Source organism: Cavia porcellus, unplaced genomic scaffold (genome assembly GCF_034190915.1).
Source record: "Cavia porcellus strain 051 isolate PalLab524CR breed Dunkin Hartley unplaced genomic scaffold, mCavPor4.1 scaffold_28, whole genome shotgun sequence".
In the NCBI taxonomy this organism is placed as follows: Eukaryota; Metazoa; Chordata; class Mammalia; order Rodentia; family Caviidae; genus Cavia; species Cavia porcellus.
In genome coordinates, this window is record NW_026947511.1 from 29948162 (window position 1) to 29973450 (window position 25289).

Genomic DNA, 25289 nt, shown 5'->3' on the forward strand with positions numbered 1-25289 from the left:
AGCCTCCTAGGATGCTAAGAATACAGACGTGTACCACCATAATGGTCTCATATCTTTACTGTTTTTTGTTTTTATTTTGTTTTTGTTTTTGAGACAGGATCTCACTATGTAGTTCCACTTGGCCTTGATTTCGCAGCAGTCCTCCAGCCTCAGCCTCCCAAATGCTGGGATTCAGTACTGGCCAATTATTTAGTCTTTGCCTTTTCCAGTTTGGCAATGTGAGCCACAAATTTTGGACCCAGGCTGTTACCTCCTGGCTCTCATCTTTTCTCAGTACCATTTACTGTTATTACTCCTATTTTACGGCTCGGAATCCATAGCAAACAAGTTAGCAACTTATCCAAGTTCTTTCAATTTGAATTGTAATTCACTACACCTACCTATGCTGTTTCTGTCAAGCAAATCAAGCACAGAAACTGTAAAGAAACAAATGCTTTATTTAGGATTTTAGGAATGCAGTTTGGGCCAGGTGTGATGGCTCACACCCGTATTCCTAGCACTCAAGAGGCTGAGGCAGGAGATCTCTGCGAGTTTGACTACATGAGTCCAAGGCCCACCTGAACTATGTAGCAAGAGAATCTCAAAAAACGGAAGAAATTTGGGAGGTACAGTACAGGTAGCTCCCAAATCAACATTTCAGAGATGAGAAATGAAAGCTTAAATGGCAAGCAATAAAAAGTGGTGCCCTTAATTCCCAGTTAAAGGTGCAGCTCAGTGGGAAGGCCTTGCTTAGCACACGTGAGCTTCTGGCTTTCAACCTCCAGTACCAAGAAGAGAGAAAGTTGATAAAAACACCTTTGCAGAGAACTTCGTGGAAATAAAGTATTGCAGGCAACTGAGTTAGAGATTAACATACAGAGAGGGATTCAGCCCTCAAAGAAACCAGCACAAAAAAATAAAGTCATCAGCACTGGAGGCATCTGTTGTCAGGCAGGCCTGCTCATCTCCTGGGAGAGACCTGCAGCTTGAGATTCTGCTGTGAGTGCTCCGAGACAGACACCAAACACACAGGTGGTGACCAGAGCACCTGGACCCTCGCTGGGAGTCCCTTTCATCTTTCCCTGTGCCCTGTGACTCCTTTCCCTGCTGGGTCAGTATTAGCTGAACCTGTCACTCTGTGGGCTGGTGTAGCCCACATTGTGCCCACACTGGGACCTGGCTGTGTGAATTACCTCTGACGAAGGACCTTATGGCCACCCACCAGGGATCTCTCCTGCCTCTCAAGAGCTTCCTCTTAATCACCCTTTCCCACTCGTGACCTCCTTTGTCCCTTGGATTTCATTCTTTGATTGCAGAAAACACAGACTCAGCACCTCTGACGTCTATTTCTCCTGTATGAAAAAGACAGGTTCTCTGTGACAGGGGTGTGTGATTGATGGAAGACAAAGCCAGGAATAAACACTGGATAAAAATGCCCCAATGCAAGAGTCTGATAACCTTGTGACCACATCTGGCACCCCTGGGCAGAGCACAACTGCCCACACACAATTGATGTGCTGTCCCTGGCCAGCAGCTGGACCTTTCCATGGGGAAGGCCTCCTCCCTCCGTGCCCCAGTCACTCCATTTGAAAAATTCTTTCAATGCTGTTTTTAACATAACTTCCTTTTTATTTTCACAGGATGTCAGAAAAGCTTAACGACTTACTGAAGTTCTCATATTCAGGATTCAAACAGGCCGTAGTGACTCACGGTGTCTATTAAATTCCTGTGAGCAGACAGGCCTGGTAGCACATGCATGCAATCCCAGCATTTAGGATGCTGAGACAGGAGGGTTGCAAATTCAAACCCAACCTAGGAAGCTTAACAAGTTAGTGAGGTCTTGTCTCAAAAATAAAAAGGGGGCTGGGAATATAGCTCTGCATGAACAAGGCTTTGGGTTCTGTTCCTAACACACTCCTTTCCCCCCCCAAATAAGCCATGGGACAGAGAATAGGAAGTAACTCTGCCACTGGAGAAGGGAACAAGAAGTTGAATCTGAGAATTCAGCTGAAGAGCAGCCCTACTGGAGGGAAGCAATTTACTCTCATGCCTCACCTCTTTCCAGAGTAAGAAGGGACAGCTCTGAGCAGAGGAGAGATACCCGACCCAGGGACAAGAGCCTGGCAACCCCAGGGAAAACCAAGAAGGCAGGGGGTGGCTGGACGTGGGGGCACACACTTGTAATCCCAGCACTTGGGAGGCTGAGGCAGGAGGATTGCCATGAGTCTGAGGCTAGCCTGGGCTACATAGCAAGACTCTGTCTAAAAAAAACCAAAGCATACAGACACAGTCTCCTTCATAGCTCAAGCAATGTGAGGTGAACTCTGCTGCCCTTAATTTCCCCACAGGACACTCCAGTCATGTTAGCTACACACCTCTGGAGCTCTATAAGGACAGAATTTATTTTATTTTATTTTTATTTCTTTTTTTTTGGTACTGGAGATTGAACTCACGACCTCGCACTTGCCAGGCAAGTACTTAAGCCACTGAGCTAAATCCCCGTCCCAAGGACAGAATTTTAATGAGGAATAGAAAATGAATAAGTGGATTTGTCTTAATTTTTTGCAAGTCAGTAGATGCATCAGTCTTCTGAAAATGTTCTCAAGTCTGCAACGCTGTAGGAGCCCTGAGCCTCACAGATGCTCCACCCATTCCCAGCTCCTGCCATCGGGCAATGCTGGCCCTGCCCTGAGTGACATCAGGTGGACCCTTGAAGAGCCCAGAAGGCAGAACACAGCAGGGATGACTACAAAGAGGTGGGACAGGACATCCAAGTCTGGGAGCAGGAGCCAGGCCGAGGCACAGCAGCCCAGGATTGTTCCCAGATGTCCGAGCAGAGGGCCCCTGGGGCTTCCCTCTGTGAAGTGCAGGGTTTTCAGTGAGAGGAATGGAGATCTGGGAAAGGGGACAGAGAATGGGAGGTGGAAAGTTTTCTAACTTTGTCGGAGCTCATCAGTTTGTTGAGACAAGGTCTTACTAGGTAGCCCCGGCTGACACTGAGCTCACGCTCACGGCCATCTTCCTGCTGGCGATCTTCCTGCCTTGGTCTCCTTGAATGCTGGGATCAGAGAGGAGCACCAGCTGGTGCATGAATTCACCTTGCGCTGCTTCACTCATGAACATGTTCCACTTTGCTGTAGGATCATCAAAGAAAAAATTCTTTTGTAGAAAAATATCAGCAAGGAAAGAAAATCCCTTCCTCCTCCAGCCCACTCTGAGCTTGTTTTCAGGGAACTGAAAGGATATTTTTCCTCGGAAAAGTCAGCCCCCGTAGCAGGCACAGTTCCTCCTGGCTTTTCAGTTCTGGGTCCCAGTTCTGCATGAGGCCCAGGGTTATAGCCTGGACTCTCCTGAGATCCCTACCCACCACGTCCTTTAGAAAAGTCTCCAAATCCCAGATGTGCTGGATGCAGCCCCGGGGCCCGGTGACATCTTGGAGTTATACACTATGCACATCCCTCTGCGGCCGGCCACCTGCTGTCACAGCCTGTGTCTGTGTCTTCAGAAGGGAAAGGTTCTTTGACTCCCTCCTGCCTAGGCCCAAACCCAGTTCCATAAATTTTTTTAATCTTTCATAAAACAATTGTACTTCTGCTTCCTCTTCGTTCTCCTCCTTCTCCCCCTCCTCCTTCTTCTTCCTCTTCTTTTTACTAAATGGCTGGGTTATTTGTTTCTGTATTGCTGTCAATGGGGTTCTCTTTTTTGAGTTTTAATTCTCTTGGCAGGGCATACTCGCTGTGGGAGCGGGACCCTCACAGAGCTCATCTTCGTTCTTTTACTTCCCTTTCTCCTTTCCTCTTTCCCTCCAGATTTTTTTTTTTTTCTTTGATATTTTCAATCCCAGGTTGGCTGACCGCCTGGACCCCTGGTTTGGGAGGATTTATAGAGCGCGAGTTCCTTCCAGGAAAGTCCCCAGCCCCTCTGGTCCCCTGTGCGCTCTGTCACTGCTCCCTGCTCCTCTCCCTGGAGCTGTCTCTGACTTGCTTGGTTGTTGGAGTTTCTCTGTGGGGGTGGCCAGCATGTGCCACACAAGTCCCACTGCCCACTTCCTCACCCAGGGCGACAGCACTAAGAGAATTTGACTTTTTTTCTTTTGAGACCTTGAACTCATTATGTGGCCCAGGCTGGCCTGGAACTCACAGCAATCCTCTTGCCTCAGCCTCCTGATTACTGAGATTACAGATGTGCACCACCATATACTAAACTCCTCAGGCTAGGCTTGAGTGTGTAATGCCCCTGCCTCAGCCTCCCAGTGTTGACACTGCAGGTGTACAACACTGTGCCCAGTTTAGAATGTAACCCGGTGCTCCAGCTGTCATCACGACCAGCTCGAAGCTGGCTCCAGGTGTTGCCTGGACCACAGTCCTCAGTGGCACTGGCTGGGCCCTGTCTTAACATCACACCCGGAAGCAGCATGCATCACAGGACAGGGCAGGGCAATACTGAGGTGCTGGACATCACAATGGAGGCCTAGGGCCTTCATGGAGCAGAGGACGGTAGAGCAGCCCTTGGCTCAGATAGCGGGCAGGCCTGGCATTCAGGGATCCCAGCTGCAGAAGAGCAGAGACCAGGCCGGAACAGAGACTGGGGAGCCTTGGTCGCTGCACCATGCCTGCTCTCAGCCCCGCTCCTGTTTCACTGACAGTTCAAAGCCAGGTTGGGCTACATAGTGAGACTTTGTCTCAAAAAAACAGAATAAAATAAAAACTCAACAAAATGAAAGCAAAAAATATTCCCCCCTTCTAACTGTTTTAGTACAAGGATTAAACCCAGGGTCTTAAACTGGGCATGATGGTGCATGCCTGTAATCCTAGCACTCAGGAGGCTGAGGCAGGAGGATCTGTGCAACTTCAAGGCTACGCTGGACTATTCAGTGAGTTCAAGGCTGACCTGAAGTATATGGAGAGGCAAACACACACACACACACACACACACACACACACACCCTGCAGGAAGGCCTGGGATCTCCCTAATTCCCACCCCTGCACCAATCAGCTGGGTATCTCTACCCAGTCGAGCACCTGCCCAGCTCTCCTGGCCTCATCTGGTCTCCCTGGCTCCCTTGAGCTCCCCCCACCCCCAGCCTCAGGGTCTGTTTCTTCCACTGGCTCGAAGCACCTTGGTCCAGAGCCCTTGCTGTGCCCTGTTTAGAGTGGGCAGGCCTGAGAGTGACTGATGACAAAGGTGAAAAGACACCCACTCGTCCCTGAGCCCAGGAGCAGCCAAGAACCAGGCTGTATCACTTGATTATTAGCAGGGGTCCAGGAATTCAGGTTTCTAAGGAGCTTAAGAATTTGTGGTGAGGGGAGGAAGAGTTAAAACGGTGCGCAGAGTTTTTCCTGTTAAATACAAACTATAGGAGGCTGTGGTTTGCGACAAGGCTCCTGCACAAGGCCCAGAGACCAGTACAAAACTCAAGATGGAGCTGCCTTAGTAATGTTGCATCTCACCAAATGCAAGCTACGATTGTTGTAGTTTTGTTTTGTAGGCACTGGGGATTAAACTAACGCTGTCCTCTACCACTGAGCTACAACCTTGGCCTCTTTTACTTTGGGACAAGGTCTTGCTAAATGGTCCACAGGAGCTTCAATGTTGCAATCTTCCTGCCTTCTGAGCAGCTGGGGCTATAGGAATTCGCCACCACCAGAAAAAGCAAGAGACAAATTTCCCAAGCCCAGTAGCATAGTTTGAGCAGTATGCAGATAAAGGCCCTTCTGTTTTAATCTCTATACTAAAGATGTACTAGCTGGGTGCCATGACAGGCCTGGAGCCCCAGCTACTTGGGAGGCTGAATAGGAGGATCCCAAGTTCAAAGCCAGGCTGGGCAGCTTACCTACTTAGCAAGACCTTGTCTCAAGAAAAAAGAGAGAAAGGAAGAAAGAAAGAGAGACAGCAAAGGGGTTGGGGACATACGGGTGTGACAGAGTGCCCATGAGTTCTAGTACTAAAAGAAAAAAAAAAAAAAAGCCAGGCATGTTGGTGCACACCTGAGGCAGTAAGATCGCAAACTCTAGTCCAGCTTGGAGAGTTTGGCAATTTATTGAGAACCTGTCTCAAAAAAAGGCTTAGCATCAAGGTGATGGCTTAGATCCCCAGAAAAAAGAAAGGAGAAAGGAGAGTGACACAGAGAGGAGAGAGAGAGAGAAAGAGAGAGAGAGAGAAGGGAGGAAGGGAGAGCCCTAGTATCATTTTGTCTGTGAGTGCATGATGCTGGGAATGGGCCAGGGCCTCACACATGCTGGCCAAGCGCTCTGCTTCAAGCTCACCCCAGCGCCTGCCTGACCCGATGCTATGTCCTGGGCCACCCGGTCTCCACCTTACAGGAAAAGTACCACAGAAAACAGCAATGCACTGTTTGCTCCTGGTTTCTGCTTTCTTGAGCCCTTCTCCTCCACAAAGCCAAGCTCTTCTGTTTGAGCTTTCTATAACACAGAAACACTTATTCTGTGTTACAGGATGAAGCGTTGCCTAGTTCAAGAATCAAAACTAAAGCCGCTTATGGGGCTGGGGATTTAGCTCAGCGGCATAAGCACCTGCCTTGCAAGCAGGCAGTCGTGAGTTCGATTCCCAGTACCAATAAAAAAGAAAAACACAAAAAAATTTGTTTAAAGCCACTTAGCCAGGGTAGTGGTGCACATGTGGAATCACAGCACTTGTGAGGCTGAGGCAAGAGGATTCCTGTGCTCAAGGCTAATCTGAGCTACATAGTGAGTTCAGTGTCACTTTGTACTGTTTAGAAAAATGCTGTCTCAAAAAGACAAAATAAATACATAATAAATAAATAGCCACAAACCAGGTGTGGTGGTTCACACCTGTAATCCTAGCACCCAGGGGCTGAGGCGGGAGGATCATTGCGAGTTCCAGACCAGCCTGGGCTACAAAGTGAGCTCAAGGCCAGCCTGAACTGCATAGCAAGACCCCGTCTCAAAAAAAAAAAAAATTTAATAAATAGCCACTTAAGAGTTTTAAACAAAATAGTTGTAACTTTAGCCTTTGACAGTATAATAATAGTAACTACAGGCATCAATTGGTGGCCTGTTGATTTGCAAGACTCTACCTGATCGACAGTCTTTAAGCCAGGCTTGATTAAGGAGGGGGCGTGGTGGTGCACACCAGTGATACCAGCACTCAGAAGGCTGAGGCAGGAGGATTACTGTGAGTTCGAGGCTACTCTAACTGAATAATCACCCTTATTTAAACCATCTTGTCCCCATGGAGAACCAGAACTCCTCGTGGGGCTGAGAGTCTGTCCTTATGGCCTAAGACAAGGACAGAGATGTAAATGCTATGACTCACCAGATCTATCTGATCTCAGGGTCAGAAATGCTGTCTGTATAGCCGGGTGTGGTGGCTCATGTCTGTAATCCTAGCACTCGGGAGGCTGAGGCAGGAGGATCGTTGTGAGTTTGAGACCAGCCTGGGCTACAAAGTGAGCTCAAGGCCAGCCTGAACTGCACAGTGAGACCCTGTCTCAAAAAGACAAAAAAAAAAAAAAAATGCTGTCTGTGGGCAGAAAATTCTGTTTGAGGCAGTAAAGGACTGCTGATCTGGTGTGCATGTCAGATTCCTTTGTTTGTTGAAACTGTCTCATTCTGTAGTTCAACCTGGCTTTGAACTCACTATGTAGCCCAGGCTCAACCTCACGGTGATCCTCCTGCCTCGGCCTCTCAAAGTCCTGAGATTACAGGCTTCAGTGGTGTGCAGCTACCTGCCTCCTTTAGCGGCTCTCCCAGGGTAAAGGGCATTGCTCCTCAGGCCCCACACCCATCCTTATCCTGCCAGGAGCATGACAGGACCCGGGCCTACTGCTTCCCCTTCCAAAATCTGCTCATGAAACAGAAACAGTGGGAAGGTTGGGGGAGGGGGGAGGGAGGGAGCAAGGAGGAAGGGGAAGTAGGGGACAGGGGACATCCAGGCCATGGCTTGGGAGCTCATTTTGATACCAGGACTGAATCTGGTGCGTCATGAATGCCCAGCTATAGTCAGCCTTGGACCTACTCTGTGTGTCGCTGTCCTAGTACAGGCCACAGGTGACATTTTATATCTGTCAAGAGCCACAGAGGAGCAGCGCAGAGCAAATGCTGCCCCGAGCACAGGGCTGCAGGACTACAAGCGCTTCAGCCTGGGTTCATGTGTGACAAATGTCCCTGGCTCACACGAGAGGTCATGAGGAAGGGAGGAATGTGGGAATTCTCTACTACCTGCTCACTTGCCCACAGGCCTGAAGAACTCCTCAAGACTGGGTGGGAGGGCACAGCATGCATGTAATCCCAACAATGGGGGGGCTGAGGCAGGAAGCTCGCTGTGAGGTCTAGGTCAGCCTGAACTGCATAATGAAACCTTGTCTCAAAAAGATAAAAAAAAAAAAAAAAAAAAAAGACTGAGTGTGTTGGTTACTTTCTCTCATTGCTGAGAAAAAAATGCTTGATGCCCACATTAAGGAAGGAAAGATCTGTTTAGCTCACAGTTTGTGGAAGTTTCCGTCCATACTCAGCTGCTTTTTAGGCAGGGTGGCTCATGGCAGAGGGCAACAGTTCATGGTGACAGAAGACAGCAAAAGCAAGAAGAGCCAAAGGGTAGGAGCACAGAGAGAAGACTATTTCTGTCCCTTATGTTATACGCAGGCTCTCATCCATAATCCCAGCATTGGACCAAGAATCAGTCACAAATTCTAGAAGCCTGCTCTCATGACTGCATGATGCTTTGAGGGGACATCTAGATGCAAACCATAATACTGAGCCTGGTGGCAAGTGCCTATATCCCAGTACCCTGGGAGGCCGAGGTAGGGGGATTGTCAACTCAAGGTCAATCACGACAATTTAGCAAAGACTGTCTCAAAACAAACAAACAAAAACAAAAAACACAAACTGGATGTGGTGATGCACACCTGTACTCCCAGCATTCTGGGACTCTAAAGCAGGAATACCACTAATTTGAGCTCAACCTGGGCGATTTAGCAGGCCTTTGACCCAAAACAAACTTCATTTATTTATTTGTTTATTTTTAAAGACAAAAAAGGACAGAAAAGCCAAAAGGTAATCAAGCAAACAAACAAAAGCAACATGAAAGCCAAGCAACATTAACATCAACAACAACAAAAAATAATAGTGATACAGGATTTCAAAATAAGATGATAGGAATTTAACCATGGCTGTTATATTACATAGTGTTATGTTTGATAGAACTGTGGGGGACCAGTGGCGCAGCTGAAAAGATAAGAAGTATGAAATATAAATGACCTTTATTTTGAGAATGCGGGGAGAGACACCCCTGACCCCCTGGGGGGGGGGCGGCATCTCCCCACCAGGTCGGCGATCTCTCCGTGGAACATGTAAAGTGGAGGCATATAAGTAGCCTAGGTTTGGGGTGGAACCTAAGGGGCATTAGTGATGCACAGGTAGCCCATTGGCACTTATTTGGCGCCAGAGGTCACAGGTAAATTCCTAGGGGTGGGGAAGATGGAGCTTCTTGGTTCCACCTGAGGCTTTACCAGCTACAGTGTCCTGTCTGGGCCAAAACTCTTTCATATCCCGTCTTATGATTATTATTATGAAAAGGGGTGAAGATTTCTTTCTTTACTGCTTCATGCTGGAAGGGGGTGCTGTACTGGGGTCTAGGGGAGTCAACGGGATGACGGTTGATGCCCATGTAGAAGCTGGTGCCAGGAGTTTTAGCCAGGACAACTTCACTGGTGAATGCACATATGTTAAACTGGAAAAACAAAGAGACAAGATGTTATGAGGAGGCATGGCACTATCATATTTAAGGACCCAAGTGAGGTAGAAGGGAAGGAGCCTTTGATTTAGACATGTCATTATATCAGGACCATGTTGAGGTAGAATTATTGCCACAGTAAGGTAGAATTCTGAAAAATAAATGTGGGGTTAGGAGGAATGAAGTCATGAGAGGTGATTACTCCCCCACCTGAAAGGGTAAAAGTTAAGAGGGTAGGTGGGTAAAACTTGTCTCTGGTATGGATGACGTGGGAGTCTTTAGGAAATACTGTAAGAGTCCTGCTGTAAAAAAGGATAAGAAATTAGAAACCAAATTGGACAACAAAACATGACAGCCTGAGAGTTGTGGTTGTGAGGCCTTGGTGAGATGGAGATGAGTAGGCAAAAGGATGGTTAGATCTAGGGCTGGAAGGGCACCACTTAGCCTGAGTGATGTGAAACCAGGATGGCAGTCTAGCAACTTTGATCACTGTTGAGGTTGCCAAGAATATCAGGTATGGGTCACTGTAACCTGGTTGTAGTCCTTGGAATGATTTGCTGTAAGAGGACTTTAGTAAGTATATCAGCAGTTTCCCTGGTTGTGTGAAAGGCTTTTATGTATCCTGAAAAAGTATAAACAAAGGTGAGAAGACAAAATTTATCTGTCAGCCTTGACCAGGGTTATGTCTGAGAAATTGGTGAGTAAGAAAGGAAGGAGGTGGTCTATAGCATTGAGGAGAGGTTTACTAGCGATAACAGGTGTAAGCTGTTGAGACCTCAGAGTCTGGGTCAGCCTGTATAAACACAAGAGAATAAAAAGCATTTTTAAGATTTAGGACTGTAGAGTGAGTGGTGGAGGGAAGATTTGGCACCACTGAGTGGACTGAGAAAAAGTAGTCTGGAACCTGCACAAAATAGGCCCTGTTTGTAAATGGCGTAGGTTGACCCTCAATACCCACTAGAGTTTGAGGACTTACTATAGCAGCCTGAAAACTCAGGAAGAACCCTGTACATATGGCCTCTATGTCCACAAGTATAGAGAATGTCTTATCTGAGACTTTTAGTGGGACTTTGACTCTGAGAAGGACACCCATAAAGGGGGCTGTTGTTGGCCCTGAACCCCGTCAGTCTTTAGCAGCAAGTTTAAGCAGATCTGTCGGTGGTGAATCTGGCAGTGTTGGCATTTCCTGTGAGGGCTGGGAGTTAGGATGGCTTACCCACTCTCTGGTGGCTAGGACAGTCCCGTAGCCCTGGGTAAGTTCCCAAAGGAACCCCAGGAAGGGACACTCTCTTGCCCAGTGTCTTCTCTGCATTTGAGGCATGGTCCATGGGGGGGGGGCAGGCAGCTCCACCTTGTGTTGGTTTACCTGTCTCAGATCTCCAAGTGTCACTGTTATCTCTGTTGTTGAAAATATGAAAAACCATATTAAGAAGGTCTCTGTGGAGTTTGAAGGTCAAGTTTTGCCTTTTTGTTTGGGATTTGGTCTACAGTAGAAGATATCTGTAGGATTAAGTAAGTATGCAGGAGTCAAATATAATCAACAGGGTATTTATAATTTTAGTAATGGCTTCTCATAAGGAAGACAGGTCCAGAGAATTTTAGGAACTACATATTATTTATGTCATATATATAAGTATCTCTTTATGTTATTAAAATGTCTAATGCCATCTGATTTTTGGAGGATGGCCTGTTTAATTAATGTTTACCTTTTTATTTAGGAGAGAAATCAGCTATAGTGTTATTTAATATTACTTGAATATAGTTAATTATGGCTCGGTGGAGGGCTGAGCCAGGGCAGGCAGACAGGCTGGGAAAGGTTTAAGTTGGCTTCTGCCACAGTGTTGGTCTTGTTGTTTTGCATATATCATTTCCTTGTTTTGGAAAAGAGCTAGTAGTTCCCAGCAAAAGGAATTTATAATTATTTTTTAATTTTAGTTGTTAAACAGGAGATCGGTGACAATACAGCATAATATAGGCAGTAAGCTTAACATAGAACGTTACTGGTGGTTTACAGCAAAAGGTATTTATAAATACCTCTTTTTTTTTTTGTCTTTTTCATTTTTATTGATACCAGGGATTGAACTCACAACCGCACACTTGCAAGGAAGGTGCTTATGCTGCTGAGCTAAATCCCCAGCCCCTATAAATACCTCTTAATTTTAGTTGTTAAACGTTTAGGAGATTACTAAAGGCTTTAATTGATAAACAAGAGTGGTAAAATTACCAGGTGGCCACTTTCCTGTTTATCAGCCAAAGTCTTATCTATTGCCCGCTTATTTAACCTTGATTAAATGGTTTGAGAATGTAAAAAAATAGCATCTCTGAGCCGAGCCACCGAGCTGCTGTTTATCTGTGTTTGTGTTTAAAGCAGCGCTTGTGTTTGGGAGACGTGCTTGTTTGGGAGATGCACAGCACCTAAGGCAGGACAGAACTCTGAGGCTGGGCAGGGCGTGCCCAGGGTGGGGGCAGCGCATACAGAGTGAAGGTGGGCAAGCACCGGAACATATTGTGCGGGGCAGGGCTGGGACTGCTCCCGGAAGCACGCGCAAGGGCAGGGGGAGCCGTGGCAGTGGCAGGTGGTGGTGGCAGTGGCAGGTGGTGGCGGCAGTGGGCGTGTGGTGCAGGGGCGTGGGAAGGCGGCCCAAAGGGGAGCTAAGCTTCCACGTGGAGCTGGAACTTGTCAGGGGGCGCGTGGATTAGGATATGGCGTTAGAGCCGACCCCACGTGGACCTGGAGCAGGCATGAGAGCTGAGATACCATGCGGAGTTGGGGTGCAGCATGAAAGCTTAAAGCGGCCCACGAGTATCTCTCAACACTGTTTGGGTGTACCTCCCATCTCGGGGTGGGGGATGGTTGGCACGGGGCAGGGGGAGGGAAAGCAGTGAGGAAACAAAGGGACACTGGCGGGAGAGGACACACATTCTCAAAACAAAGGCTTAAAGATAGAGAGTTTGTAAACTTGTCATCAGTGTGATAAGCCATAGATAGGTATGGTTTTTTTTGGTGGGGACAGGAAGTGGTCCCCAATATAAAATCTGGTGTGGGTTCTGGCCCACGGAGTTATAGCCAGATGAGGCAATGGACCGTGCTCTACTAAGTGTAAGTTGTCACTTTTTACTTATTTTAGACCGATCAGTACCATGTGGTTCCAAAGCTCGTAATAATTGGCCATCACCAATATACGAGCGGATTTTTCGTGGGTTTTAGTAACAGCTCTGCCCGTGAGAACCTAAAAAACTCTACCTTGGGCTATCTAAGGACAAGAGAGTCACGCAGACCCATGGAAAGGGGGAGAAAACCCGCCTGGGGCCTGGCCCAGCAGCAATCTCCGGGGGTTGCTCACCTGTGGTAAATTGGGTCAGTGTTGTTTGTGAACAAGCAGTGACAAGTTTACAGCTCCCAAGTGTAGAAGTGAGGAATTAATGCAGGATGCAGTCCGGTCCTGGTCCTGAACGGCAGGGGACTCAAACTGGGAGGGCCCAGGAATCTCTCATCTGCCGTTCCCAGTCAGGGAACTATATGATAGAACTGTGGGGGACCGGTGGGCAGCTGAAAAGATAAGAAGTATGAAATATAAATGACCTTTATTTTGAGAATGCAGAGAGAGACACCCCCGATTCCCTGGGGGGGGCGGCATCTCCCCCGGGTTTGTCGATCTCTCCGTGGAACACGTGGAGTGGAGGCATATAAGTAGCCTAGGTTTGGGGTGGAACCTAAGGGGTATCAGTGATGCACAGGTAGCCCATTGGCACTCATTTGGCACCCGAGGTCACAGGTAAATTTCTAGGGGTGGGGAAGATGGAGCTCCTCGGTTCTACCTGAGACTTTACCAGCTACAGTGTCCTGTCTGGGCCAAAACTCTTTCAAGCTTCAGAATAGTTGCTCAAGTACCCAAAACAAATTTTAAAGGGGCTGGGAGAGCAGCATTGTGATATAGTACTTGTTGTACCAACTGCGAGATCTGGGCTGGTGACCAGGCCTCCATCAGGGCCCTCCCCAGAAATCGAGGGGTCCTGCTGCTTTGTCTCCAGCTCCAGCAGACAAGTGCCATGCCCGCCTGGGCCTGATGTCACCATCAACACCCCAGACAAGAACCCGGAGGAAGACAGAGACCGCTGAAGAGGCTGGGGTTCTTTTATTGTTAAAGTCTCTCCTTTTTCTGTGCTTTGAGGCTGGGTCTCGATACGCATCTCCTGGGCTGGCCAGCGGAAGGAAGGGGCTCTGAGCCTTTTCCTTAAGCCATCTCAGGTAATGTTTTTCTCTGTGCTGGGAAGGAGGATCACCGTGAGTGGGAGGCCAACTTGACCAACACAGTGAGTCTGAGACTAACCAGCGTTACAAAGCAAGACCCTTCCTTAAAAAAAGAAAAAAAAGTAAGAACAGAAGCCAGATGTGGTGGTGCGCACCTGTACCCCAGCTCTCTGGAGAGACAGGCAGGAAGATCGTGCATTGATCACCCTGGACTACATAGCAGGACTCTGTCTCTAAACACATAGGGGACAAAATCCTGGAGAGGGCTGTGTTCTTCCCGTCACTGCAGCAGGCACACCTTGGCCACTCTAAGCGAGGCTTCCTCAGACAGGCCAAGAAACACCACCTGTGTCACCTGAGGCCTCCCCCACCTCGTCCCCACCTGGACCACAGACTGCAGTTGCCAGGTCAGATGCATTTGCAGATCCAGGTCCTACACAACCCCATGAGATTCATGAGACTGGGGGGGGGGGGTGTCATGTGCAGGGCCACAGAGCCATTGTCCATAGGTCAAATGTCACCACTTTCAGGAAGTGAAAGGTCGCCTGGGGCCCTGGCTGGGCTGAGGGTAGACCCTGGCTTGTCCCAGACACTTGCTGCAATCAGAGTCACAGTCCTCAGGAGAGCTTCTTCTATGTCCTGTGCTTTTTTTTTTTTTGGTTTTCTGAGACACAGTCTTGCTATGTAGCTCAGGCTGGCCTTGAACTCAGGATGCAGCCCACAGTGGCCTTCAACTGGCAGCAAATCTCCTGCCTCAGCCTCCCTAGTGCTAGAATTACAGGCATGCGCCACCACATTCAGCTGCTTTTCTGTATTTTCTATGATAAATATCTACTATTTGTGATTTTTTTCTTTGAAGATGAAAACTGGTTTTTAAAAATGGAAATTTGTTACCTCTTATGATTATTGATTATACTTAATTCTTTGGTACTGGGGATTGAACCCAGAACTTTGCACATGCAAGACAAGAGCTCTGGCTGTTGTAAGCCAGTGTCTCATTAAGTTGCTGAGCTGGCCTCACACTTGCAATACTCCTGCCTCAGCCTCCCAAGTAGCTGGGAATAACTGCTATTTTGCTGCTAAGTCATTTTAAGAAACAATAATGATATGAGTAAAAAATGAAGCTCTAATGCCGTTGTCCAGAGATAACCAGTATTAGTTAATATCTCCTCAGTTATAGACATATACAAGCACATACATGTACACAGGACTTACACACATATGCACATATAACCACACATAAACTCAGACATACATACACAGAGGTATACACACACAGTATAGGCTTTTAGGTGGACATGGGACTACATTCAGATGCTCTCTGGAACTTTCTTCTTTCATGTAATATATCCATATCTTCATGTTATTCCCCATCCCTTTTAGGGGCCATTTAATATTCCATTGTGGGGCTAGGCATGGTAGCACACATCTGTAAATCCCAGCACTCAGGAGGCCAAGGCAGAAGGATTGCTGCAAGTGGAACCAGCCTGAACTACACAGCAAGATCCTGTGTTAAAAAAAAAAAAAAGAAAGAAAGAAAGAAAGAAAAAAGGCCAGGGATTTAGCTCAGTGGTGTAAGCTCCTGCTTGGCAAACACAAGGTTGTGAGTTCAATCCCCCGTACCAAAAAAAAAAAAAAAAAAAAAAGAAAGAAAAGAAAATTCCCCTGTGAGATTTGAAAGGATTTATATTTTTATAAAAATCCCTTCTATCTAGGGGTTTTTGTGTGGGGTATTCGTTGTTTGTTTGGTGGCAGTGCTGGGGATGAAGTCCGGCCTTGTGCACAGGCGAGGCCAGTGCTCTATCACTATGCTGCAGCCTCCGCCCTGTTTCCTGCCTCTTTTTTTTTTTTTTTTTTTTGTAACTCAGAATGTTTTTCACTGAGGCAATTACAAGTACTTTAGCCAATTTTTTTTTTTTTTTGGTCTTTTTCGTTTTTATCGGTACCAGGGATCGAACTCACGACTGCCTGCTTGCAAGGCAGGCGCTTATGCCGCAGAGCTAAATCCCCAGCCCCTACTTTAGCCAATTTTTAAAAAATAATTTTATTGGTACACTTTTTTGGGGGGAGGGATACCAGGAATCAAATTTAGTAGCTCACACTTGCAGGGCAGGAGCTGTGCCACTGAGCTAAACCCTTGGCCCTTTGGTACACTTTTGATACCATAATGATCACATTCATCATGGAGAATTTATACCTAACTTGTTATTAAAACAGATTAACAAGGCTGGGTGTGGCGGTGCACACCTATAACCCCAGTACTCCAGAGGCTGAGGCAGGAGGATGGATGAATTGGAGGTCAGCCTGGGATACATAATGAGTTCAAGGTCAGTCTGAATTGCATAGTGAGATCCTGTCTCAAAAGACCAAAACAATTCAAAACAAACAAACAAAAAAGAAAGAAAAAAACAAAACAGATTAATAGGTGGGGATAGCTCTGCAGCCTAAGTGCTCACCTGGCAAGAACAAGGTCCTGAATTCCATTCCCGGTACCAAAACAAACAGATTAACAAACAATTGAATGACAAGAAAAATGTATAGAACATATAAAACAATGATGTGAAATCAGAGTGCATTCTGAGATGCGCTGGCCACGCTGGATTACAATAATCACTTTCTTATTCTTAAATTTATAACTACAAATAGAATTTTCCTAGGGGGTGCCAGTCAGCACTCCATTCTTCCCACATACGTCATAACAGTATTTCCTTTACTCCTTCAGGCTCCCTGGGTGCCCTTCCCCCTGCCAGTGAGCACTGCAGACCTAGAAACAATCGTGAAGGAGAAAGGGCCATAGAGTGCTAGATGGGATCTGTTCATTTTCTCTTATTATAACCAAGCTTGCAGTCTTGTCTCTTTATTCTTTAACTTACATTTAGAGGAACATAGAGAAAAACCAACATTGTGTAAGTTTTCATCTTAAATTGGTCCTAAGTTCATAAAATATAAACTAAAAGTTAGGTTTCTGGGGGGACAGACACTGAGTTACCCATCACCATTTAAAATGTACTGTGTGCCTTTAAGATCTGCCTTGTGTACTTTTTTGAAAAGGGACACTGAGAAGAAACACAAAAGGAAAAAAAAAGACAAAGAATCTCAAGGTCAGATTTCCCAACTGGAGGCCTGCTCTGTTTCCCAAGGTCGGAACCTTACCCCAGGCACTGGAGGCAGCCTCTGACAGCTTCGCAGTGTTCATTCTGGAGTCTTTTGGGAAAGGTCCTTCAGGACACGGCCAGGGGAGTGAACAGTGTCAGCACCAACTGTGCTCCACAGCAGACAGAGGAACTGCAGGTGATCTGCAGCAACAGGAAAGCAAGAATCACAGACCCGCACTGGTCTCAGGGTGGATAATTAGGCCGAGGTCAAAGTGACCCCAGGCAGATTTCCTCTAAACTGAGAGTACACACAGAAATGGACTATTAGCCGGGCATGGTGGCACATACCTGTAATCCCAGCACTTGGGAGGCTGAGGCAGGAGGATCCTTGGGAGTCTGAAGTCAGCTTTGGTTACAAAGTGAGCTCAAGGCCAGCCTGAACTGCAAAGAAAAGAAAAAGAAAGGGAAAAAAGGACTATTGTTACTGACTCCCATAACCACAGGAGTATCACGAGGCGGAATCGGTGACGGGTCAGAGAAGATCAGCATCGAAGAAATCCTCTCGGATTTTGTTATTTTTATCGTGCATCAGATCTATGTGCTATGCTGGAGCCTGCATTTCCTTGATTAACATCTCTTGTGGCTTGGGAGAAAACCATCTGGTAGAAAACATAAACTATCTGACACATATACAAAAACATTACCTGACACAAAAATTCATCACCTTCTGGTTAAGCATCTAGCAATTCAATAAGGGCAGGAATTATCCCAGATTCAGCAAGCAAGGCAGGGCAAGAGTGACCATAAATACAGCTCCAGTCATTAGTCAGCTTCCGCACTCAGCACCTGGTTGTAGTTGACCCTTGAGGTATGGAACCAGCTTGTGCCCCTGGAGAACCAGTTTCTAGCCCAAGCCTGCCATGTGCCAATGTCCCCAACCATTTGATCATAAACTCCCTCTTTCATCCTGAGAGACCTGGCCTGCAAGGTCCCAGTGTAACCACTAAATTTTCAGTTGGTCCATCATGCTAGGAAAGGCTTCTAATCATTTTCATTCGCAAGGAATCCTTGAACTTCAGGGTCTTTTTTTTTTTAAGCTTTTCGGTCTTGCTATGCAGTTCAGGCTGGCCTTCAGCTCAGTTTGTAGCCCTCGCTGATCTTGAATTTGTAACGATCATCCTGCCTAAGCCTCCCAAGTGCTGGGATTACAGGCATGGGCCACCATGCTCAGCTTCAGGGTCTTTTTCACAAGCATATTCAGCCTATTTTCCTCACAGATTAGCTGCATATTCCTCTCACTAGCAGCACGATTCATGTTTCAGATGAGTTCGTTTACTTGAACATCCAAAGAGTATCTTCACTACCTGTGATACCGCATCAGCAAACAGGGACCCAAAGTGATACAGCACAGCACATGCACTGCTGTTTGCTTGTGGTTTTTGTGGCCGAGCAGGGCACTGGGTTTGGGAAGAAGCCCGACTTGTATCGTCTTATTCCTCAGTCCCGAATCACAGAACAGGTTTAGTAAAGCCAAAGAGAGATATTCAGCAAATCTTCATGGTCACATGGAACCAGTTTAACCAGCTTTTCAACAATATCCATTTCCTCTGTGTTGGTTTTGTTCTGCATAAAAACACTGTTTCTTTTTTATTTTTAAACACTGTTTCTTTAAGAATGCTACAAAAGAACAGCTCAGACTGTTCCAATCAAGATTTTTTTTTAAATAATCTTTTTCGAGATTTGGTTTTCAGTCTCCTGCTGCCCTGTTCTTCCTCTCCTGCTCCCCTCCTCCTTCGTGTCTAAGTTCCCATCGATGACACTCATACAGCTCCAATGTGATAGTGATTTCTTCATGAAACTGAACAAAGCTGGGGAAGCAAAAAGATGTAAGCCAGGTCTGTGGCTAAGGCAACGCTTTAACCCCAGTCTTCTCTCAGGACTCTGGTAGGGCACAGAGCGGGTTCCTCCCATCCTAGCTCTAAGGAGCTACCCGGATTTTGAACAAGCTGCAGGGTTGCAGCAGAGCCCGGAGCTCTGGCAGGAACAGCTTCCTGCCGCCGCGCCTCAGTGTATCCATCGCATCGCATCGGTAATGCTGGAAACCTCAGCGATGCCCATTCCTTCAGAAGGAACTAGATCTTTAAATTCGCTTGATCTCCCTCCCTCTCTGCCTCCCTTCCTTCCTTTTCCTGACACTGATCATGGCGGTAACAGCTGCTCTGCTCTGAGGGAGGGAGAGGCTTATGCTCCTCAACCACCTTCCGTGCCAGGGAAGTTTCTTGTGTCAGCCGTGAGACCCTCCCGACGTGTCCTTGGCCTTCCCTCCATCCTGCCAGCATGGACACATCCATTTCTCCAAGAATGGTGGCTTCCACAGCATACTCAGCAATAGGTGCTTTTTCTGATGCATGCACGGCAATATCCTTTATTAACTTTCCGTTGGCGCTATTCGGCATCTTTACGGTTACCATGCTGTGTACACGGTGACACCTGGCCTCACACCAGCAGCTCCTGAAGCGCATGGAGCGCCTCTGTGATGTCTTCCTTGGCGATTTTCCATAGCAGTGGAACTGCTGTAACAAACAAAATGTACATCTAACGATCTTACTCTGTATTTTTTAATTCTATTGAGACTGTTCAGATATGAAATGGAGGACATCCCCATTTCTTTACATCTTTGCAGCACTAAAAATTTCATCCTTGCCTGTGGGAATAGTTGGGAAACTGTGGGCTTAATTTGTGTCCTTTTAGGTCTCAGTGACAATCCTTTTCTAACTTTACAGGCTGTTTGGATTTCTTTTGTGAATCATCTTTGGCTTATTATTTATGTTTCCTTAATAATCGGGATACTACAAATTATTTGTTGTTTGTTTCTTTGTTTGTGACAGGGTCTCATTATGTAGCCCAGCTGGCCTGGAACTCACCATGATCCTTCTGTCACAATCTCACAAATCCTGGGTTACAGCCGTGCACCTGGCTCTCACTGACGCAGCAGATTCAGGACCAGACCAAATGGAAACGTGGCATAGAGGAACTCTAAGAAGCCACTTTATTATACTAGTGAGCTGATGGGACTCTCACTTCCAAATCATCAGCAGTGGTTGGAGTTTTCCAATCATTTATATGTTTCCAAAAAGAAGTACAAGAGGCAGATAATATTATCCTACGGTTGGTTACACGTCTTTGTCATTAATTGCAACACAGAATTCACTCGTACAGAAACAGCAACTATATGAGGTTACTATCTTACAACACAAAGAATCCATCATTGTCTGAGACTTGGCAGAGGTCCTTGCAGTGATAACTCTCTGGGACTTGGAAATAGCTACTTACTTATCTTGCAATTGGCACCTGTTCCTGGCTGAGCTCCACTTATCTTGCAACTGGCACCTGGAGTGTCAAAGCTCATTAAGTTTGTAGCTTTCTAACCATGGGAACAGGCTGTGGCTCTTAGTCTCATCTTGAACAGTATTAGAACTATGTTTAGTATTAGACATACATGTTTTAAAATTTCTCTACATTAAAATAGTCCCTAGATCATAAAGCATTCATGAGAAAAGCAACTTCTCATGTATTGAAACAGGTGGTGGGACATAAGACTGGATGACAAGGAGTTCCTAGGTGCTGTAAATTATTGCCCTTGCCGTGACATGGTTTCCAAAGACCTGTCATTCTGTCTTTATGCTGGGTCTGTTCTCTCAGCCATCCTCACTCTTGAGTCAGATCCACTCTGTGCATCAACTTGCTGCTCATTAAGCAATGTTTTGTACACCAGGCAAGGTGGTACATGACTGTAATCCCAGCACTTGGGCAGCTGAGGCAGGAAAATCACTGAGTTTGAGGCCAGCCTGACCTGCATAGTGAGACCCTGCCAAAAAAAAAGTCTTGTTCACGACTGATACAGGGTCTGCTTGGACAAGGCCATGCTGTCCATGGAAAATAATGATCCCAACTGCAGGGGTTATTCAGCAGTGCCAGAGCAGTGCTGATTGCCCATGAGTCCAAGCAAGATTGAGATGGCTGGCAGATGAGGGGACCAGTTATGGGCAAAGCCACCAGTCTGGATGAGTGGATGATGATCTCATGGTGGTCCAGGTCCATCACCAAAAGAAAAGTCTTTTGGAACCCTGCCTATGGGAATCATCATCCAGCCCAGAAATCAATGAAAAGAAGAAATCCTGAGTGTACTTTGCTCTGACTGGCCACTCTCTCAACTAATGGCTGGCTCCTCCTACCCAAAGCCCCAGTTTAGCTGAAGCCACTTTCCATCTCTGGAACAGGCAAAATCCCGAGATGGGAAGGGGCTGGGGATTTAGTGTAAGTATCTGCATGGCAAGCGCAAGGTAGTGAATTTGATCCCAGTACCAAAAATAAATCAATAAATAATCTGGAGGTGAGAAACATCAGTGGGTCAAATTATAATCTACCTATAGGATTACAAGTACAGCTGCTTAGGTAATATGGATCCAATACGGAAGCAGGTCATGCAGCAAGCGTCCATGGAAAGATCAAAGGCTTTTGAGGGGAAGGGATGGGTCTGGATCCTCTGCTCACCCACCTGGATGACTGATGCCTGTCTGGACTTCCTGAAGTTGCAAAACATTCCCAGGTACTGCTTATTCCTCGGGGAGACCATTTCGTCTTTATCTTGAGGCCTGGCCTTCACCAGATGCGCCTCAGCCAGATTCACTGTTATCTTCGCATGCCTTGGCCCCTGCCCTGCCTGACTATTCATTTCTGTCTAATTTAGCTGCCTATGACATCAGCACAGGTTAATCCCCAGCGGAGTTGCTGAAAGGCACAGAGACACCAAGGGAGGCCTGGGAGTGTGGCTCCCAGGTATGGCACTTGCCTGGCATGCACATTTGTGGCCCTGGGTTTGGTTCCCAGCACCACCAAAAAAAGAAAATCAGGAAACGGAGTTGCAGACAGTGGAAACAAAACTTGTTGAAATTTTCACCGACTGGTCACCCCCGCTGGCTGTCTCACACTGCAGGGCACAGAGGGCTCAAAGTCACCAAATTGCCAGGCTGGGGATTTCCAAAGCAAGGAGGAAGTCACTCAGGCCTCAAAGCAGACCTGCCAGACTGGAGCCATGGAGTTCACGGAGTTCCAGTGCATGGAGTCCTGTACTGCAGCCTGCAGGACTCGTCTGTCCTGTGCCTCTTGCAGGTGTGTTCGATATCTGAAAAATAATCTGCCAGTGGCCAGCATTTCAGATCTTGAGATTAGCAGAGCATTGGTTCACTTTCCTTCTGGGTCCCAGCTAGGGGAGGAGCACAGGAGAGGCAGCGAGCTCCAGAGCTCCAAGTGGAGAAAAGGACAAAGAGCGACACGGAGAAAATGAGAATGGCAGGAATCTCCCTTTACAACTTTAATTGGCACATTTCTTACCGTAAAATCAAACACAGACAAGGAAAAAGTACACAGCAACTGATTGGGGTTTTTTGTTGCTGATGGTTGAGAAGTTCTTACTCTGCAGTTCAGGCTGGCTTTGAACTTGTGACGATCCTCCTGCCTCAGCCTGGGATTACAGGCACGCGCCCCACGCCCCGCGGTGGCTTTGGTAACTGTGGCAAAATGAACGTCATCGGAAAAGACCCCCGCTGCCCTCAGCGGTTCCGCAGCGCCCCCGGCCCTGCTCGGCCCGCTTGGCCTCATCAGCGGCTCTTTGGCCCGGGCTGGGGGTGCCGGGAGCCACCCGGGCCCCCCGACTCCCTCCCCCTAACCGCCAGGTTGCACAAGACCCTTGGGGACCCGCAGACCACTGAGACGCGCTGCACAGTCTTCATCCGCTTTCGAAACGTACTTTTACGCAACCTCAGCGGGCCGAGCTCCAGGTTTCCAAAGACAGAGAAGCGAAAGCGGATCAGAAACCGCGCGCCTAGCGGCGTCGGGATCAGGCGCCTCCGCGTGGAGCCGGCGGGGCGCGGCTGCGCATGCGCGGGGCTGCGGGGAGGCTGAGCTATTCCCTGGGGGTGAGGGGACGGGGCGCCGGAAGTGCCCGCCCGCCTGCCTGGTCTCACCTTCCTGGAGGCCTTTTTATTCGTCTGTCGTCTCCCTCCTTGCCGCCTGCTCCAGGAGCCCTCCTGAGCCCTGGCCTGGAGCCTTCTCGGGGCGCTTTCCCTGCCTAGCTCACCCAGACAGTGCTGCTGGTCCCTGAGCAACCTCAGGCAAAGCCTATCCATTGGGAAGCCACAAGATGGGCATGAAATGGGACACGACTATGCTGAACCAACAAGACTGCGAGTAGAATCGCTTAGGCAATAGTGATTAAATGGGGATCAAATAGGGTACAAATCAGCAAGTGTAAGGACCTAACAGAGACTTTTAGTGGAAGGGAGGTTTTGGTCCTCCACCCAAGGTGTTGGATGACTACTTAGAATATCAATCCCCACTATTCATCCCTAAGGAAAGTATGAGGGTGCAGTCACTCTATCTTTCATTTAGGGGTCTGCCCTTTAAGGACTGTGTCTCCACCCATGGTAGTATCTCCTGCTTTGTCTCTTTCCTAGGGCCTAGTCCCACCTGACTACCTGTTACGGATTAAAAACTAGTGGTCAATTTAACACCAGCTGAATTAAATCAGCATGTGCTGTGGGGAGATGGCCCACCTGAGAACTGTTGCCAGCATAAAAGGAGACATGGCAGGGGCTGGGGATTTAGCTCAGTGGCATAAGCACCTGCCTTGCAAGCAGGCAGTCGTTTGTTCGATCCCTGGTACCGATAAAAATGAAAAGGGAGACACGGCGAGGAAGAGCGGGGCACTGTGGGTTCCCCTAAGTGTTGCTGCTTGGAGCCCTTGGTTCTCTGGGAGGAGCTCGTCATGCTGGCTCCCAACATGGACTCAGCCATTATCATCTGAGGAGCTTGGGACCTTGTCGCTGAGTGGCTGCGGTTCACTTTGGAAGAACTTTGGTCCTTTGAGCATTGCTCTGGAGGGGAAGATGTTTGCTATTTAACCTCCAGGAGAAGCTTGTCACTCTGGCTTCCTGAGATGAACTAGACTGTTATCATCAGAAGAGCTCGGGACTTCACCATCACTGAGGATGGCTGTGGTACTTTTCAGGAGAGCCCTGTCCTTATTTTGAATGTCACTTCTTGGCTCCAGTGTAAAACCCTCAGCCTGCTGGCGGAGATCCGTCACCCTGCTGGCCCTGACTTTCTAGTTTTTACTGCTGACCTTTGGGTCTTCCCAGCATAGATCCATAAAAACAGACTTGCATGCATGCTTGTTATAGGCTGTAGGTCTCTAGGTGTGTTGCAGGCAGCTGAGTTAGTTAGAAACATTATAGGCAGTCAGACAGGGCTGAGCCCTCAGAGGAGCCAGTGCAGAAGTTCAGACACCTTGTGACTTCTGAGGAGACAAACACCTCCTGCTGTGGGCCAGATCTCAAGACAAAAGGCAAAGCAAACACAACCACATCCTAATGTCTGACAGTTCAAATAGTTCTCTATGACCTTCAAGAAGTCAGGAGTCAGCATCCCACCCTCTATGGAAAGAGTCACCACTCTGTAAGAATGCCTGCTTACTATGTGACTCCTCATCCATTTGTTCCTAAATTAATCAATTTTACCTGAGCAATTAATCTTATTGGTTAACCACAATTCTGTCCCGCCTTATGCCCACCTTGTGAGTTCCCATTTCTCCTCAGGTTGGACCATTCAGACCTCAGTGATTTCACTCGATAAAAGTCTCTAGAAAAGACAGAGTCTCTGGAAAGCTGCTCCGCAGACAGTCCCAGCAAGGAGCGCAGAGCAGCTGTCCCTCCCAGGAAAATGATGGACAGGGCCGCTGCCCAGGAGCTCTCAAGGGAAATTCCCACTAGGGTCCCACAGTGAGTGGGACAGCACCCAGCACCTCAGCTTTCAGACGAGGTGGCGTGTTAGGAAGGAGAATGGACAGGCTCCTGATGTGCGTTAGTGTGTGCTGTCTTCAGGAGATCTGCATGCGAGGATGAACCTCATCTTCAGGATGATAATGAAAAGTCACATGGAGTCACGCAGGGGTAAAATCTCTGCTCCCGAGTGCTAGGCGGACCCACATGTGCTCCCATAAGGGAGCACGAACTGGTCCCCACGCGGCTTCCAGGTGCAATTTGCACTCTGGCTTCTTTCCGCAGTTCTGGGGACCGACCCCACTGCCTAGGGTGTGGCAGGCAGCACCCTGCTCTGAACTGTGTCCCCGCACTTTGCAATAACTTTTAGGAAAGGACCGCTTTGACAGCTGGGTGTGTGGGTGTACACCT

General features: G+C 47.6%; 1 long non-coding RNA gene across 3 annotated transcripts; it reads right to left on the reverse strand.

Annotated features, from left to right (window-relative positions):
* Positions 1-9203: 9203 nt before the first annotated feature.
* LOC106028544 (uncharacterized) lies at positions 9204-23012 on the reverse strand. Of its 3 annotated transcripts, XR_010044002.1 has the most exons (6): positions 22850-23012; positions 21599-22610; positions 17745-19613; positions 17389-17481; positions 17099-17241; positions 9204-9690 (listed from the first exon to the last, which is right to left on the reverse strand). It is a non-coding gene; the product is annotated as an uncharacterized LOC106028544 (long non-coding RNA). The 3 variants fall into 3 exon arrangements; XR_010044001.1 differs by lacking the exon at positions 17745-19613 and having other exon boundaries at positions 22850-22992; XR_001202175.2 differs by lacking the exons at positions 17745-19613; positions 21599-22610 and having other exon boundaries at positions 22850-22989.
* Positions 23013-25289: the final 2277 nt, after the last annotated feature.